Raw genomic sequence first — 18519 nt, forward strand, 5'->3', positions numbered from 1 at the left:
AGAGAAAGAACCAGACAGCACTCTGCTACATGTGCTGCGGGGGATCGAACTCAGGACCTCATGCTTGAGTGTCCAAGTGCTTGATGCCCTGCGCCCCCTTCCGGACCACTTTCTCTCTGTTTTGTTTTGTTTTGGTTTTGTATTTATTTATTTATTTAGTTTCCCTTTGTGTTGCCTTTGTTGTTTAACATTGTTGTGGTTATTATTGTTGTTGTTATTGGTGTCGTCGTTGTTGTTGGCTAGGACAGAGAGACATGGAGAGAGGAGGGGAAGACAGAGAGGAGGGAGAGAAAGACAGACACCTGCAGACCTGCTTCACCGCCTGGGAAGCGACTCCCCTGCAGGTGGGGAGCCGGGGGCTCGAACCGGGATCCTTAGGCCGGTCCTTGCGCTTTGCGCCCCTTGCGCTTAACCGGCTGCGCGACCGCCCGACTCCCCTCTTTCCATTTTTTTTAACCAGACGCCTTCTCAGCTCCGGCTGCTGGTGGTGCTGGGCCCTGAACCCGGGACCTCAGAGCCTCAGGCAGGAGAGTCTCTTTGCAGAACCCTCCTGCTGGTCTCCCCGGCCTTACCTCTCTCTTTTGAAATTAAAAAACGTTACTACTCACGAATTATTGAATGGAAACAGCCAGGAATTGAGAGGGAAGGGGAGACAGAGAGACACCTGCAGCCCTGCTCCACCGCTCGTGAACCCCCCCCCCCCCGCAGGTGGGGACCAGGGGCTCGAACCCCGGTCCTCCCTAACGGTGACGTGAGCTCTTAGTCAGACGCCCACCACCCGGCCCATCTCCCCACCCCGTGGGGGTCACCGCCTGCCTCACCCCAGACCCGTGGCCACCCATTTGGGGCCCAGACTCCCCCCTTTTCCTGAAGGGGTGTTGGGGGGCCTTCCAACATCTTCCCGGGATCTTGTGTAGGTCTCCCCTTCCCTCTGTCTGCATCTTGTGTTGACCTGCCCGGCCGGCGAGCACTGGGGGTGGTCACGGGTCGGTTTCTCCCCTTTTCTGTTTGAAACAAGCCTCCTGGGCCCCCCCAGACCCTGCTGGGAATCTGGTTGCCTTGGGGGGTCTCGGCCGTGAACCCCGGGAGGGGTGGGGGACCTGTCCTCTGCACGGGCGCCTCTGCCTAACCAGCTCTGTCCCCCCCAGTCGCTGAACCGTTCTGTCTGGTCGTGGTGGGGGTCCAGGAGAGGGGGTGGCACAGGCAGGAGCCCCCCCCCCCATTTTCTGTGTTTTGAAATTTGCTGCTGCTGGGTGTTCAGTGCTACAGCTGGGGGGGGGCTGCCATGCTGCCTCCTCTTTCCCTGGGGCGCCCTTTTGGGTGGGGACGCCCCACTCTTCAGGCCTGTGGTGAGAACTGGGGTTCGTTCCCCTGCTGCGTCCCCCCACAGCCCCCTCCCTGTGTCCAGTGGGCAAATTCCTACCATACTTTGAGGGTTCAGTGAATTAGGCCGTCTAGCCTCCCCCTCCACCCCCTGCAGCCACCCGGGGTAGTGCCTGCGGCCTCCCTTCTCTGTTCTGGGGAGATCTCTCTTTGCCACTGTGACCTCACGAGTGACAGGTGCCGTTGTTATTACTGCTGCTGCTGTCGATGTTGTTTTCCGGGTGGTTTGAACCCCCAGCCTTGGTTCAGCGGCTGCAGTCCCAGAGGAATGAGTGGGGTGTGACGGACCCCAGTGTGGCTCAGAGACACCGGCTGGGGCTCAGGGGGATCCCTCCCTTCTGGCCCTGAGACACCCCCCCACACACACACACCTCCAGGAACTTGCTCCTGGCCTGAGCCCTGGGTCAGCGCCCTGTCCACGGGGCAGAGCTGTGTGGCCGCGGGCTGACCACGCCTCCTGGGGTGAGCACCGGGACCCCCGCTGCCGTGTCTGGGGGGTGTATGTTTCCATGTTCAGGGACCCGGGTTCGAGCCCCCTGGGAAAGTCTAGTCTGTCATTTATTTGGGGAGGGAGGGAGGGAGAGAGGGTGGAAAGGGCTGGGGAGACAGCAGGGTGGTTCTGCAGTAGGCTCTCCTGCCTGAGGCTCTGAGGGCCCAGGTTCAGTCCCCGTCTCCGGCACCACCATCAGCCAGAGCTCAGCAGGGCTCTGGGGAAATAATAATAATAACAACAACAACAGTAATAATGGGGCTGGGGAGACATCACAGTGGTTCTACAAACAGATTCTCCTGCCTGAGGCTCTGGACCCCCAGGTTCAATCCCCCGCAGCCCCAGAAGCCAGCTCTCGGGGGGAAAAAATAATAATAACTAGGAGCAGAGAAGAGACAGCATCATGGTTCTGCAAAAGGCTCTGAGGTCCCAGGTTTAATCTGGGAGAGAGAAAAAAAAAATGTAGAAGAGAGAGGAAGAAATCTGTCTGTCTTACACACATACAACACACACACACAGGCACACAGGCACACACAGTGTGTGGGATCCCAGCCTGGAACAAGATACCAAAAGAGGGGGAAAAAAAAGCAGAGAAAGAAATGTGTCTTTTTTACACACACACACACACACACACACACACACACACACACCCATGGTATTTGGGATCCAGGCCTGGAACAAGATACCAAAAGCCCAGCCCCAGCCCCAGCCCCAGCCCCAGCCCCAGCCCCAGCCCCCTGGGGGAGGCAGGTCAGATAAGGGAGAGAGAAAGTGGGAGGTGATAGGTCTGGGGGGAGAGAGCCTTGGGCTGGTGAGGCTCTGCTTACCGAGGTCCTTGTCTCTTTCTTTGTCCCTTTATTTAATCCCTATCATTTCTGATTGATAACAAAGGGCCTGGAGTTAGCTCACTCTGGAGAGGACCCATATTCAGACCCTGGCACCAGGGGGAAGACCGTAGCACCGGGGGAAGATCCAGGGCTTATGGAACAGTGCTGCAATTTCTCTCTCCCTCTCTCTCCCCGATGTAAAAGGCTGAAGAAGTTGGCTCTTGCCTGTGTGAGAATCTGACACCCCCCTTCAAAGAGAGAGAACACAGCACAGCTTGGGCTCGAACCCAAGACCTCAGGGACCTTCTGCCTCTGGGCCACTGGCTTCCCAGCTAAAGAAGATGGGAGAATGGGATGAGAGAAGGGGCTGAGCAGGGTGGGAACGTGAGGCAGAGTGAGCCTGACTCTCTGAAAATAACTTCACGCCGGAGGGGGAGAGAGAGAGAGAGAATGGAGACAGCATTTGTAATTACACCGTCACTCTGAGAGACGCTCGAGCGTAAACTCCAGAGCCTTGTCAGGGCTTCCAATCTGGGGGTGCAGAGCCTGGGAGGGAGCAGCTGCAGGGATGCCGGGGGCTGGGGCTGGGCTGGGCTGGGCAGGTGAGGTCCAGGGTGACCAGCGGTGGGGAACTGGCTGGCCAACGAGCTGCCAGCCGCCCAGAGCCAGCAAGGAACAAGTTGAATGTCCCCGGAATGTCTCCAGAAAGCTGTTGGGTTCCCACACAGAAAGGATAGCCATTAAGGATCCGGGTTCAAGCCCCCGGCTCCCCACCTGCAGGGGAGTCGCTTCACGGGCTTCGGTGAAGCAGGTCTGTAGGTGTCTGTCTTTCTCTCCCCCTCTCTGTCTTCCCCTCCTCTCTCCATTTCTCTTTGTCCTATCCAACAACAGAGACAACAACAATAATGACAATGACGATAAACAACCAGGGCAACAAAAGGGAAAAAACAGCCTCCAGGAGCGGCCTGGGTAGCCTCAGTGATAACCCTGTAGGCAAACAAACAAAACAAAACAAAACAAAACAAAACAAAAACTAAGGGACAGCTCTTAGCTTGGGACAAGTTGTGTTTGAGAAGTAAGAGAGAGAGAGGGACCTGGGTGGAGGCACACTGGGTCAAGTGCATGTATTACCATGGACAAGGACCCGGGTTCAAGCCCTCAGCCCCCACTTGCATGGGGAAAGCTTCAGAAGTGGTGAAGCATTGTTGGAGGAATCTCTGTGTCTCTCTCCTCCTCTCTACCTCCCCCACCCCCTCAATTTCTCTGGGTTCTCGCAAATAAAATAATGTTAAAAGAGAGACAGAGAGAATATGAATCCGGGAGAGAGAGAGAGAGAGAGAGAGAGAGAGAATCAATCCCGCCGTTGCGAGTGTGGACTGCTACCCACATGACCCTGGGGGGAATCTCTGTTTGTCTGGGGATTATGTCCCTAACCCGGAAGTTGGATTGGCCTCCCGGCTGCTTTTTATTTTTTCTTTTCTTTTTTTTTTTTTTCTCTTCTTTCCAGGTCACTTGTCTGGAATAATGGCCCTCAGGAACACAGACTTGAAATCCTCTGGTCAGAGGCAGCCGAGCGGCAGCCAGAACGGACACGGCTCTCCCAGCCCAAAGCCCTGGGCTCCCTCCATACAGGGAGGGGGGGAGGGAGAGCTTGAGCTCCCCCTGGTGCCTCGGCCCCTCCCATGTGGTGCTGGGGATAGAGCCCAGGCGGTGATCTTGGCAAATAGGCTAAGGATTTATGTATTTACTTTTTAAATTTTTTTTAAATGTTATATTTATTTTCCCTTTTGTTGTCCTTGTTGTTTTTTATTGTTGAAGTTATCATTGTTGTTGTTATTGATGTCGTCGTTGTTGGATAGGACAGAGAAATGGAGAGGGGAGGGGAAGACAGAGAGGGGGAGAGAAAGACAGACACCTGCAGACCTGCTCCACCGCCTGTGAAGCGACTCCCCTGCAGGCGGGGAGCCGGGGACTCGAACAGGGATCCTTAGACCGGTCCTTGCGCTATGCACCATCTGCGCTACCACCTGACTCCCTATGTATTTACTTTTAAAAGATTTTTTTAAATGATAGGACAGAGAAGTGGAGAGAAAGAGATAAAGACACACACATGGAGACACCTGCAGCCCTGCTTCACTGCGTATAAAGCTTCCTCCCTGCAGGTGGGCAGGGACTTGGGGTGCTTGAAGCAGGGTCCTTGTGCATGCTAACATGTCTGCTCCACCCAGTACACCGCCGCCTGGCTCCCCTCACTATGTATGTGGAGAGAGGCAGAGAGGAAAAAAGAGTCCACGCACAGTGTGGTGGAGGCCTGGCTCAAACTGGGACCACTCACTTGGCAAAGCAGCACATTGTCCAAGGAGCTATTTTACCAGTCCTCTCTTAAAAGAAAATTAAATTTATTATTTTTTTATTACCTTTATTGATTGGATAGAGACAGCCAGAAATCAAGAGGGGAAGGGGTGATAGAGAGAGAGAGAGAGAGACAGAGAGAGACCTGCAGCCCTGCTTCCCCACTCATGAAGTTTTCCCCCATGCAGGTGGGGACCGGGGCTCGAACCCAAATACGTGCGCTCAACCAGGTGCGCCACCACCCGGCCCCTATTTTCTTTTAACGATAGACACACAGAGAAACACCAGAGCCCCGCTGAGCTCTGGCTGCTGGTGGTGCTGGGGATTGAACCTAGAGCCTCAGGCAGGAGAGTCTGTTTGCAGAAGCATCCTGTTCTCTCTTTGGTCCTGTCTTTTTGCTTGTTGATTTCTAAAAAAAAAAAAAAACTCCTTACATATGTACTGTTTCTTTTGAATCCAGAGCCCTGCTCAGCTCTGACTGCTTGCTGGTGGTGCTGGGGATGGAACCTGGGGCCTCAGATCCTTGGGCAGATCCTTTCCCCCCCTCCTTGGCTGAGTCTCCATGAAAGATTCTAGACCTCCTCTTGGTTGTTGGACTATGTGTATTCCTTGCTCCATCCCCAGAAATTTGGGGGGGAGGACGCAGCTCTGATGTGCGTGAAAGAGACAGAGAGAAAGAACCCACGGCCTTGAAGTGCAGTGGGGGCCTGGCTCGAACCCAGGTCACACTTGGCAAAGCAACACACTGAACATTTGCCAGTCCTCTCTTTCAAAAAAACAAAAAATTTATTTTAAATTTCTTTTTTTTTTAATATTTATTTTATTTATTCCCTTTTGTTGCCCTTGCTGTTTTATTGTTGTAGTTATTATTGTTGTTGTCGTCGTTGTTGGCTAGGACAGAGAGAAATGGAGAGAGGAGGGGAAGACAGAGAGGAGGAGAGAAAGACAGACACCTGCAGACCTGCTTCACCGCCTGGGAAGCGACTCCCCTGCAGATGGGGAGCCGGGGGCTCGAATCGGGATCCTTACACCGGTCCTTGTGTGTAGCACCACATGCGCTTAACTACTGCGCTGCCATCCGACTCCCGATTTATTTTATTTTAATGATAGACATACACAGAGTATACAATTCCTGAGGCCTTGGGGATCCTGCTTAGAACCCCCTCCCCCAGAATACTAGGATGTCCTCCCCTTGGGGCCTCCTTGAGTAGCTGGGGAAGGGGATGAATGGCTTTAGCTTCCCAAGGGGTAAACTGAGGCAGGAGAGGGGGCTTGAGAGAATGCTTTAGAGCCAGAAGTACTAGGAATGGAAGAGGGGGACTTGGGCTCCCCCAGAATGGAACAAGGTGGTAGATTTTTTTTTTTCTTCCATGAAGATTTATTTGTACCAGTTTTGTTTGTACCTGGTTATCCTGGGAGTTTGAGCTTTCCTTGTTCAGGGCTGCATAGTACTCCCAGGCCCCGTTGGTTTCCCCCTGTGTCTTGGTGAGTTTCCAACTGTCCAGTAGGGGAAGTTGGTGCCTCTTCTAGTCTTGCTTGTCCCCTCCTCCCTGGCAGCCCCTCCCTCCATGTCTCCCAGCCTCTCCCCAGCACGCAGAAACAGTGTGTGTCTATCACTTCTCTACCTATAAAGCCTCTATAGTTCCCACCTACCCTGGGGAGGAAGAAACCCAAGGCCCCTTTCACCTCTGTCTCCAGCATGTCCCTTCCCTCCAGCCACACTCCCTTTCCACTGAAGCCTGGAATCCCAAAACTTGCTTGGGGCTGCCCTGCCTTTTACCCCAGTGGTTGATGGCAGGGTGTTGGGGGTGGCCCAGGGCAGAGAAACCCCAGGATCTGACCTTGCTCTCACCCCGCCCAGAGATGGGGGACAGGGTGCCAGTGCCCCCCCCAGGCAACCCACTGCCAGGGACACCCCCACACCCAGAAAGGGAGGCGGCCTGGGACACTCTGGCTGTGTGACACATTTTCCCAGCGATAAGTGCAGGGCAGGCTGGCGGCGGGTGGAGCCGGCTGACACGCCCTGGTACTATAGGAGACACAGCACCATCTGTCCCCAAGTCCGAGGCGCCTCCAGCTTCAGCGTCAGGGGGCTGGGTCAAGGGCAGGAATCCTGCAGCAGTTTGGGGCTTGGAGGTGGCACGACACTTCCTCCCCCCATAACAGGGCTGGGGGGCGGGGGGTCAGGGGATGAAGCCTCACACTCTCAGGCTTAAGGTCCCAAGTTCCATCCCTGGCATTGCATGTGCCAAAGGGAGGCCTTTCTCTCTCTCTCTCTCTGTGTTACTAATTAAATAAGTCTTTAAGAAATTAGAATGTTAGAAATGGTGAAGCCAGTCTAAGCCCACCTGCAGGGGGGAAGCTTTCTTTTTTTTTTTTTTTTTTTTTTTTTTTCCTCCAGGGTTATTGCTGGGCTCGGTGCCTGCACCATGAATCCACTGCTCCTGGAGGCCATTTTTTTTTTCCCCCTTTTGTTGCCCTAGTTGTTGCAGCCTCGTTGCGGTTATTATTGCCATTGTTGATGTTGCTTTGTTGTTGGATAGGACAGAGAGAGAAATGGAGAGAGATGGGGAAGACAGAGAGAGAGGGGAGAGAAAGACAGACACCTGCAGACCTGCTTCACCGCCTGGGAAGCGACTCCCCTGCAGGTGGGGAGCCGGGGGCTCGAACCGGGATCCTTACGCCGGTCCCTGCGCTTTGCGCCACGTGCACTTAACCCGCTGCGCCACCGCCCGACTCCCGGGGGGAAGCTTTCTAAGCAGTAGAGAGGGCTGCAGGTGTCTCTGCTCGCTCTCTCTTTTTAAAGATTTAAAAAAATATTTATTTATTCCTTTTTGTTGCCCTTGTTGTTTTATTGCACTAGTTATTATTGTTGTCATTGATGTCGTCGTCGTTGGATAGGACAGAGAGACATGGAGAGAGGAGGGGAAGACAGAGAGGGGGAGAGAAAGACAGACACCTGCAGACCTGCTTCACCGCCCGGGAAGCGACTCCCCTGCAGGTGGGGAGCCGGGGGCTCGAACCGGGATCCTTATGCCGGTCCTTGCGCTTCGTGCCACGTGCGTTTAACCCGCTGCGCCACCCCCCGACTCCCCTCTCTGCTCTCTTTTCACGATTTATTTATTTATAGGATAGGGACAGAGGGGAGGGGGAGATGGAGAGACAGAGAGAAGTCCTCATCCCCCAGAGTTCCCTCCTCCCCTCCTCCCTCCCCCAACCTTCCTTCCTCAGGACTGCAGCCCGCCGCCTTGCACCCTCCTGCCCTCCACCTGTAGAGCTGGCGAGTCACAGGTCACCTTCAGCCCAGATTCACAGAGCCTCCCTACCCCATCCCCCGCGCGTGGACGGAGTTGATTGTCTGGACCCAGCCGGGGACAGGCCACATGACGCTCCCGGACCCCACCCCTGGCACCACACCTGGCATGTTCACCCCCTTCCGGAAGCCTCTTATTTCCCAGCACCAGCCGGGCCCTTGTCACGGCAATGCCTCTGCTGTCTCTCTTCTTTTCCTTTCGTTTGGATCTGTGTTCCGTTGTTCATTTCTTTATTGGATAGAGGCAGAGAAATGGAGACGGGGAGGGGGAGCCAGAGAGGAGGAGAGACAGACACCTGTAGCGCTGTCACGTGACCTTGGGGGCTGTCATGTGAGCACCTGAACCAGGTCTGTCGCTGCCGGGCCCCCATCTTTTTATTTATCGGAGAGACATAGTAAAGGGGGCTGGTTGTGCGACAGACTCTCCCACCTGAGGCTCTGAGGCCCCAGGTTCAGTCCCCAGCACCACCAGCAGCCAGAGCTGAGCAGGGCTCTGGTATTAAAAAAAAAAAAAAGGTTAAATTAATAGTAGATATAAAGAGAGGGGAGAGAGGTCTGGTGATAGTTCACTGGCTAGAGCACATTATCTTGCACAAGGACCCAGGCTCAAACCCCCAGGTCTCCACCAGCAGGGGAAAGTGTCATGAGCAGTGAAGCAGGGCTGCAGGTATCTCTCTGTCTCCTTTTCCCTAGAGGGAATGACTTCATTGCTTTTTTTTTTTTTCTTTTCTTTTCTTTTTTTGTGCCTCCAGGGTTATCTCTGGGGCTCAGTGCCTGCATTACAAATCCACTGCTCCTGGAGGCTATTTTTCCCCTTTTATTGCCCTTGCTGTTTATTGTTGTTGGATAGGATGGAGAGAGGAGGGGAAGACAGAGAGGGAGAAAGACAGACACCTACAGACCTGCTTCACCGCTTGTGAAGCGACCCCTCGGCAGGTGGGGAGCCAGGGGCTCGAACTGGTATCCCTATGCCGGTCCTTGCGCTTTGTGCCATGTGCACTTAAGCCACTGCGCTACTGCCCGACTCCTCTGGTTCATTTCTTAATGAGAGGGAGAGGGGGAGAGGGAAAGAGAGAGAGAGAGAGAGGAGCAGAGTTTCCCTCTGGAACATACGATGCCAGAGTACTTAAAGCCCAGCACTTAATCCACTGCGCCCTCTCCCGGGCCACTCACTCTGCTTCTCTGTGCTGGCAAGACTCATTCCTGAGATGCCACTGGGAGGTCTCTGTAAGCTGTGGGTCTCTTTGGGGAGCCTGGCTGGCTTAAGGGGACTCAGTCTTCCAGGCAGAGTTCAGATGGCATCTAGGCTATTGGGTACCGTCTGTCTGTCTGTCTTTTTATAATATTTTTATTTATTGTTGGACAGAGAGAAATTGAGAGGAGAGGGAGAGATAGGGAGAGAGACAGAGAGACACCTACAGCCCTGCTTCACCACTCATGAAGCTTCCTCCCTGCAGGTGGGGACCTGGGGCTAGAACCCGAGTCCTTGCACACTGTAATGTGCACCACCGCCTGGTCCCTTGGGAACCATATTTCTCCTTCCCCTAAGGGAGCATGAATGTTATTACAGTCCAGCGCCGGTTTAATTTGTTCTGTTGAGCTCTGCCTGTAGCCTGTGTGTAACTGCAGTGCTCTTGTCATTCAAGAGAGAGACTTGGAGAGACCCAAGCACCAGAGAGCTTCCTCTAGGGCCATTGGGTCCTCCCATGTGGAGCCAGGGCTTGCACCCAGGTTGCCCCACCCAAAGTTCTCTTCCGTTCACCATGAGATTACTCACAGCCCAGGAATCTGCTGGCGACTCTAGTTTGTTTGATGTCCTGCAGCCTTAACCCACACCTTCTCTCGTGGGAGTTGTTTTGGTCACTGCCTTAGCTTAATGAGAGAGAGAGAGAGAGAGAGCTCTGCTCAGCTTCGGATTATGATGGGGACTGAACCTGGGACCTCAGAGCCTAATGTGTGTGTGTGTGTGTGTGTATTTATTATTGGGTAGAGACAGAGGGAAATTGAAAGGGGAGGGGGAGATAGAAAGGGAAAGAGACAGAAGGAGAAACACCTCCACCACTCTTGAAGCTTTCCCCCTGCACTTAGGGACCAGGGGCTTGAACCTGGATCCTTGTGCTTTAATTGTGGTGTGCCACCACCTGGTCCTGTTTTTTTTATTATTATTACTATTTTGCCTCCAGGGTTATTTCTGGGGCTCAGGGCCTGCTTTACAAATCCACTGTTCCTGGAGGAAATTTCTTCCCCATTGTTTTTTATTGTTGTTGTTATTCCCGTCATTGTTGAATAGGAAAGAGAGAAATTGAGCGGACAGGGGAAAAGAAAGACACTTGCAGACCTGCTTCACCGTTTGTGAGGCAACCCCCCTGCAGGTGGGGAGCTGGGGGCTTGAACCAGGATCCTTACGCTGGTGCTTGCACTTAACGACATGTGCGCATAACCCGCTGTGCTACCGCCCAGCCCCGTCTCTGTTTTGCCAAATTGTCTTGGCTTGAATCTCCAGTGAAACACTCAGTGGGTCCCCCTGCACAGTGTGCTGCGTTGGCGGGCGCCCCCAGTTCAAACCTGACCTCTACTGCATTGGAGGAAGCTTTGGTTCTGTGGCCTCTCTCCCTCTCGCTCACCCTCCACCTCTTTGTCTCATCAAAGAAAGTCATCCTGAAGTGGTTAAGGCCAGTAATGACAGAGGGTAGGGAGAGGGGAAGAAACAACAGAGGAAGTTAAGAAGAGATACTGGGTAGACAGCATCATGGTTCTGCAAAGAGACTCTCCTGCCTGAGGTTCCAAGTCCCTGATTCAACCCCTTGCACCACCATCAGCCAGAGATGAGCAAGGTTGTGGTGGTGTGGTGGTGTCACTCTCCTCTCAGCACCTAGGGAGCGCTATGAGGCATGGGCAGGGCTGTGGGGTCTTTCAGCACCATGGACAGCACCCAGGGAGCCCATGGAGGGTGGGCAGGGCTGTGGGGTCTCTCCTCTCTCAGCACCAGGCACAGCACCCAGGGAGCCCATGGAGGGTGGGCAGGGCTGTGGGGTCTCTCCTCTCTCAGCACCATGCACAGCACCCAGGGAGCCCCATGGAGGGTGGGCAGGGCTGTGGGTCTCTCCTCTCTCAGCACCCAGGGAGCCCATGGAGGGTGGGCAGGGCTGTGGGGGGTCTCTCCTCTCAGCACCATGGACAGCACCCAGGGAGCCCATGGAGGGTGGGCAGGGCTGTGGGGTCTCTCCTCTCTCAGCACCATGGACAGCACCCAGGTAGCCCATGGAGGGTGGGCAGGGCTGTGGGGTCTCTCCTCTCTCAGCACCAGGCACAGCACCCAGGGAGCCCCATGGAGTGTGGGCAGGGCTGTGGGGTCTCTCCTCTCTCAGCACCATGGACAGCACCCAGGGAGCCCATGGAGGGTGGGCAGGGCTGTGGGGTCTCTCCTCTCTCAGCACCATGGACAACACCCAGGGAGCCCATGGAGGGTGGGCAGGCTGTGGGGTCTCTCCTCTCTCAGCACCATGGACAACACCCAGGGAGCCCATGGAGGGTGGGGCAGGGCTGTGGGGTCTCTCCTCTCTCAGCACCCTGCACAGCACCCAGGGAGCCCATGGAGGGTGGGCAGGCTGTGGGGTCTCTCCTCTCTCAGCACCAGGCACAGCACCCAGGGAGCCCATGGAGGGTGGGCAGGGCTGTGGGGTCTCTCCTCTCTCAGCACCATGGACAGCACCCAGGTAGCCCATGGAGGGTGGGCAGGGCTGTGGGGTCTCTCTTCACCCTGGGGGTGGTGTCTTCACCATCACCGAAGCCGGGTGTGCACTTTTAGTACCTTCCTTCTTCCTGTTATCAGGGCACCTGCTGTGCTCAATGCCTGCGCACCTCCACTATTTCTCCTGTCCCCTCCTTTTTATTTTTTCTTTTCCAACAGAGTGGGAGAGAGCTCTGCTCCACCACTCATGAATCTTTCCCCTGTGCAGGCAGGAACCAAGGGCGTGACCCTAGCCACGTGTGCCATTACCTGGCCCTAGTTTGTTTTACTATAATAAGTGAGAGAAGAACATTAAATTTCCCTTTTGTTGCCCTTGTTGTTTCTTGTTGTTGTTGTATACGACAGAGAGAAATGGAGAGAGGAGGGGAAGACAGAGAGGGGGGAGAGAAAGACAGACACCTGCAGACCTGCTTCACCGCCTGGGAAGCGACTCCCCTGCAGGTGGGGAGCCGGGGGCTCGAACCGGGATCCATCTGCCGGTCCTTGTGTTTTGCGCCACGTGAGCTTAACCCGCTGCGCTACCGCCCGACTCCCAGTATTTTCCTTTTTTTCCCTTTTCCCAGAGGCCTGCCCAGCTCCAACCACAGGACCAGCCAAGGGTTGAACCTTTGCACTTAAACCTCTGAGGCCTGAGGCCTGTGATCGTCAAGCTTGAACCATCTCTCCAGCTGTCCTGTTCTCAGTATTGACATACTTGTCTGCTAGTCATGTGTGAATGCCTTTCCACCTACCCTCCCTCACTCTAGTTTATTTATTTATTTTCCTAAGTTTTTTTTTTTTTTTTTGCCTCCAGGGTTATTGCTGGGGCTCTGTGCCTGCACCTTGAATCCACTGCTCCTGGAGGCTATTTTTTCCCCCTTTGTTGCCCTTGTTGTTTAAGCCTTGTTGTGGCTTTTTTTTTTCTAAGTTTTTAGTTCTTTTTATTTGTTGGAGAGAGCCAGTTAGAGCCTGAGAGGAGGGCGAGATAGAGAGGGACAGAGACAGAGAGACACCTGCAGCCCTGCTTCATTGCTCGCAAAGCTTTCCCCCTGCAGGTGGGGACCGGGGGCTTGAACCTCGGTCCTTGCGCACTGTAACGTGCGCTCAGCCAGGTGCGCCACTACCCAGCCCCTCCCCTCTCCTCCCCTTTTTCAGCCAGTACTTTTAGTCTGCAGTCCCTTCACTCCCAGCTGACTTCTCCCCCTTTTTATTGGTATTTGTCTGTGTGACAGAGATAGGGAGAGATGTTGAGAGGAGAGATACCTGTTATCCTACTTACTCCTCCACTCGTGAAGCTTCCCCCTCTGCAGGTGGGGAGCGGGGGGCTTGAACCCAGGTCCTTGCACATTGCACTGTGCAATCTGGCGTGCCACTGCCGGGCCCCGTTTCTGTCTTTGCCTGCCTGCCTGCCTGCCTGCCTTCCTGCCTGCCTTCCTTCCTTCCTTCCTTCCTCTCTTCCTCTCTTTCTTTCTTCTTTTTGTTTCTTTTTTAACATCTTTAAAAATTGTCTTCATTTGGGGGCCCGGCGGTGGTGCAGCGGGTTAACCACATGTGGCGCAAAGTGCAAGGAGACCAGCATAAGGACCCTGGTTCGAACCCCCCGGCTCCCCACCTGCAGGGGAGTCGCTTCCCAGGCGGTGAAGCAGGTCTGCAGGTGTCTGTCTTTCTCTCCTCCTCTCTGTCTTCCCCTCCTCTCTCCATTTCTCTCTGTCCTAGCCAACAACGACAACAACAATAACAACAGATAATAACCACAACAATGATAAAAAAAATGGCTATAAAAGAGTAAAAGAAGAAAAAAATTTAAATATCGTCTTTATGGGATAGTGACAGGGAGAGGCCCAGAGGGCAGGGAGAGATAGAAAGAGACACCTCTCAAAGCGTCTCCACTCCATGGGCTCCCTGGGTGCTGTGCCTGGTGCTGAGAGAGGAGAGACCCCACAGCCCTGCCCACCCTCCATGGGCTCCCTGGGTGCTGTCCATGGTGCTGAGAGGAGAGACCCCACAGCCCTGCCCACCCTCCATGGGGCTCCCTGGGTGCTGTGCAGGGTGCTGAGAGAGGAGAGACCCCACAGCCCTGCCCACCCTCCATGGGCTCCCTGGGTGCTGTCCATGGTGCTGAGAGAGGAGAAACCCCACAGCCCTGCCCACCCTCCATGGGCTCCCTGGGTGCTGTGCATGCTGCTGAGAGAGGAGAGACCCCACAGCCCTGCCCACCCTCCATGGGCTCCCTGGGTGCTGTCCATGGTGCTGAGAGAGGAGAGACCCCACAGCCCTGCCCACCCTCCATGGGCTCCCTGGGTGCTGTCCATGGTGCTGAGAGAGGAGAGACCCCACAGCCCTGCCCACCCTCCATGGGGCTCCCTGGGTGCTGTGCATGGTGCTGAGAGAGGAGAGACCCCACAGCCCTGCCCACCCTCCATGGGCTCCCTAGGTGCTGTCCAGGGTGCTGAGAGAGGAGAGACCCCACAGCCCTGCCCACCCTCCATGGGCTCCCTGGGTGCTGTGCCTGGTGCTGAGAGAGGAGAGACCCCACAGTCCTGTCCACCCTCCATGGGGCTCCATGGGTGCTGTGCATGGTGCTGAGAGAGGAGAGACCCCACAGCCCTGCCCACCCTCCATGGGCTCCCTGGGTGCTGTCCATGGTGCTGAGAGAGGAGAGACCCCACAGCCCTGCCCACCCTCCATGGGCTCCCTGGGTGCTTTCCATGGTGCTGAGAGACCCCACAGCCCTGCCCACCCTCCATGGGGCTCCCTGGGTGCTGTCCGTGGTGCTCACAGTAGCGTTAGCCCCGTAAAGACTTAACTCTGGGCGTTTGGATGGTAGGGTTCCCTGTGGAATGTGCCTGTTACTGCACACAAGGACCCAGGTTCAAGCCCCTGCTCCCCACCTGCAATGGGAGAGCTTCACAGGTGGTGCTACGGTGTCTGCTCTTTGTGTTTCTTGGTCTATCACTAATTTCTCTCTCTCTCTCTCCTAATAGTAATGAGTCTGCTAGGAGTTTGGGAATCTTGATAGCTGGGAGTCTCAGCAGTTACTTTAGTGTCAGTGAGAAAGTTAGAGAAAAAACAGGCCAAGCTGGTTGGCTGGGCGGTGGTGCATCCAGCTTAGTGCACGTGGTGCAAAGTGGAAGGACCCGCTCAGGGATCCCGGTTCGAGTCCCCGGCTCCCCACCTGCAGGGGAGGTCACTTCACAAGCGATGAAGCAGGTCTGCAGGTGTCTGTCTGTCTCTCTCCCTCTCTATCTCCCCCATCTGTCATCTGTCTCAATTTCATTCTGTCCTCCTCAATAAAATGAAAAAATGGCCTCCAGGAGCAGTGGATTTGTAGTGTCGGCACCAAGCCCCAGTGATAACCCTGGAGGCCAAGAACAAAAGAAACAGGCCAAGCTCTAGTTTCTTTCTCTCAGATAGTCTTTTCCAAAAGGGGAAGTGGGGCGCCTGGTTTAGGCCAAGTGAAGTCTGGTGACATCACCACAGCCTGTATCTATTTTGGGGGCTTCCTGGATGGGCTGTGCAAATTTTTTTTTTTTGGTGGGAGGGGGGCATTGGCAATTGGCAGGCACAGTAAAGAAACATCAACAGTAAGACGGGATGCCAGAGTGCTGCCCTGCTCCTTCCTCTCTCTCTCTCCCTCCCTCTGTCTCTGTCTCTGTCATTAATAAGTCAGCCTAAAACATAAATGAAATCTCAGTAGGGCCAATAGGGCCTCCCCTTTGCCCTGCACATGGACCAGATTCAAACCCCGGCGCCACATGGCAGGATCACAGCACTAGAGGAAGCTCTGGTGTTACAGCTTCAGTTCCTCTGACTCTGGAGCCTCGAGACCACGCCTGTGGAAAGCTCCATCCAGGATACTGAGGCACAAGCAGCTGCCCTCCCCCCCCCCCACCGGAACTGGCAACTGGAGATTCTGCAGAAGTGACCGTATCCCAATGACAGGCTGCATTTCCTGCTCCGGGGAGCAGGTGACCCCCTGGCGGAGTGCCAGGGCAGTGGCTGGCAGGCTTCCTGGGCTGGGAGGAGGTGGCAGCCAGGGGCGGGGCGGATATAGGAGGCACCGGCCCACCCCCAGCCCCCGGGAACCTGCTGTGCTGGGCAGAGACGGGGGCAGAGGGGGGCAGACCAGCCTTCTAGAAGTAATTCCAGTGGGGAGGAGGTCTAGAGTTCTAGCTCCCGGGGCAGGGTGACTGGCCTTGCCAAGTCTGAGGGGTTCTGTGTTCAAGCCCTGGCACCACACGGGAGTCCCACAGCACCAGAGGAAGCTCTGGGGCTCCTGTGTCTCATCTGCTCTCTTTATTTCTCGGGGGGGGGGGGGGAGTAGACGGAACAGGGACTGCTGGGCCAGGCCCCCAAGCCCCAACTGTCAGGTCTCATTGTATTTAGGAAACAGACAAAGGAGGGCCAGCGTAACCCGGGTTCAAGCCCCCGGCTCCCCACCTGCAGGGATGAAGCTTCCCAAACAGTGAAGTGGGTTGCAGTTGTCTCTCTGTCTCTCTCCCTCTCAAGCTCCCCCCTCTGGTCTCTCTGTTTCTTTCCATTACTAAACAGACGCCATGTAAGAAAAAAAAGTGATATAAGAAAGAGAGAAGCAGAGCCTGTGTCTGGCACCTGCTATGCCAGGATTCAAACTCGGGACCTCACCCTTGACAGGTGAAGGTTTTATGCACTGCACCCCCTCCCAAGCTGCTGTGCTGCGGATTTGTGTCCTCTCCACCCACCCACCTCTGCTGTCTCTCTGTTTTCCCTCTTCAGGGAAGCCTGGGCTCGGCCCTCCTCCTTCCCGCTAACAGATGTGCCCCCACCCCCCCCTTAAGGGGTGGCAGCAAGGAAGGGGGGGGCTGCAGTCAAAGGGGTTTATACAGGGGCTTGTCCTGCTTTCCCAGAAATAACAGCCCCGGCTTTCTGATCTGCTACTAGGATCACCCCTGTTTTACTGAGAGAAAGAGAGAGAGAGACAGACAGACAGGCCGGCCATGTGCTGCTGGGGATTGAACTCGGGACCTCGTGCTCGAGAACCCAGTGCTTTATCCTCTGCACCACCTCCCGGACCACAAAACCTTTGATACCTTGCATATTAAAAACCAAACTGACGAGGAAGCTCTCCAAAGCCCTGAATTTACTCCCTGGCACACTGCAGTATAAAATAATAATAGGTGTGGTCCAGGAGGTGGCGCAGTGGCTAAGGCACTAGACTCTCAAGCATGAGGTCCTGAGTTCAATCCCTGGCAGCACATGGACCAGAGTGATGTCTGGTTCTTTCTCTCTCTCCCCTATCTTTCTCATAAATAAGTAAAAATAAAAAATAATAATAATAGGTGGTGCCAAGAGCAAGGACCAGCATAAGGATCCCGGTTGGAGCCCCCCGGCTCCCCCACCTGCAGGGGTGGGTCGCTTCACAAGTTGTGAAGCAGGGCTGCAGGTGTCTGTCTCTCTCTCCTTCTCTAGCTCCCCCTCCCCTCCCATTTCTCTCTTGTCTCAATCCAAAATACGTAAGTAAAGTAATTCTGAAAAAGAAATGATCATTTTTAAAGATTTTATTTATTTATTTTAAAGATCTTATTTATTTATTCATGAGAAAGATAGGAGGGAGGGGGAGAGAGAGAGAGAGAGAACCAGACATCACTCTGGTCCATGTGCTGCCAAGGGATTAAACTCGGGACCTCATGCTTGAGAGTCCAATGCTTTATCCACTGCACCATCTCCCAAACAAGAGATTGAAGGGAGGAGAGACAGACAGACAGAGGAAGGGAGGACGGACTGGAAGAAAGGATTGGGGTGCAGGTGGTGGCACACCTGGTTGAATACACGTTACAGTGCACAGGAGCTGGGTTTGAGCCCCTGGTCCCCACCTGCAGTAGTGGGGGGGGAGCTTCAGGAGTGGTAAATCAGGGCTGCAGGTGTCTCTGTCTCTCTCCCTCTCAGTTTCTGGCTGACCTACTAATACATACAGAAAAATAATAAAATTGCAAGAAGGAATATTAGAAAGACAGAGAAAGCATTAAGAAGGGGGGGACGGTTTGTTCTCCCAGCACACGTGCGCTATGTGATGTTGTCGACTTTTGACGTGATTTGATTTTTTTTTTCCTTTCTTCCTCTCTCTTGTTTTCTCCAGGGTTGAGCGCAGACAGATTTCTTGCCCCACACCCCCTACCCCAGCACGCCCAGAAGGAAAGATCCTGTCAGATCAGAAGCTCTCTTTTGTTCTTTGAGACATGAAAGGGTACCAATTTATTTAATTAACACACACACACACACACACACACACACACACATATCCCTAGTTGTCAAGTCCTGTTTCCTGTAGTCAGCCTCAGTTCGTGCCTTTTCGTGGGGAACTCCCCAAATCCTAACGGGTTCCCAGGAGAGAAAGGGTCTCATGCATCCTGCTGCCATTTGTTACTTTGCTTTTTTTTATTTTAAT

General features: G+C 54.5%; 1 protein-coding gene across 11 annotated transcripts in view; it reads left to right on the forward strand.

The window, feature by feature from the left end:
• Positions 1 to 18519, forward strand: part of DNM2 (dynamin 2) — a 57552-nt gene that overhangs the window by 991 nt on the left and 38042 nt on the right. The gene's annotated exons all lie outside the window — the stretch shown is intronic.

The sequence above is a fragment of the Erinaceus europaeus genome, chromosome 23, assembly GCF_950295315.1.
Source record: "Erinaceus europaeus chromosome 23, mEriEur2.1, whole genome shotgun sequence".
NCBI classification, from domain to species: Eukaryota; Metazoa; Chordata; class Mammalia; order Eulipotyphla; family Erinaceidae; genus Erinaceus; species Erinaceus europaeus.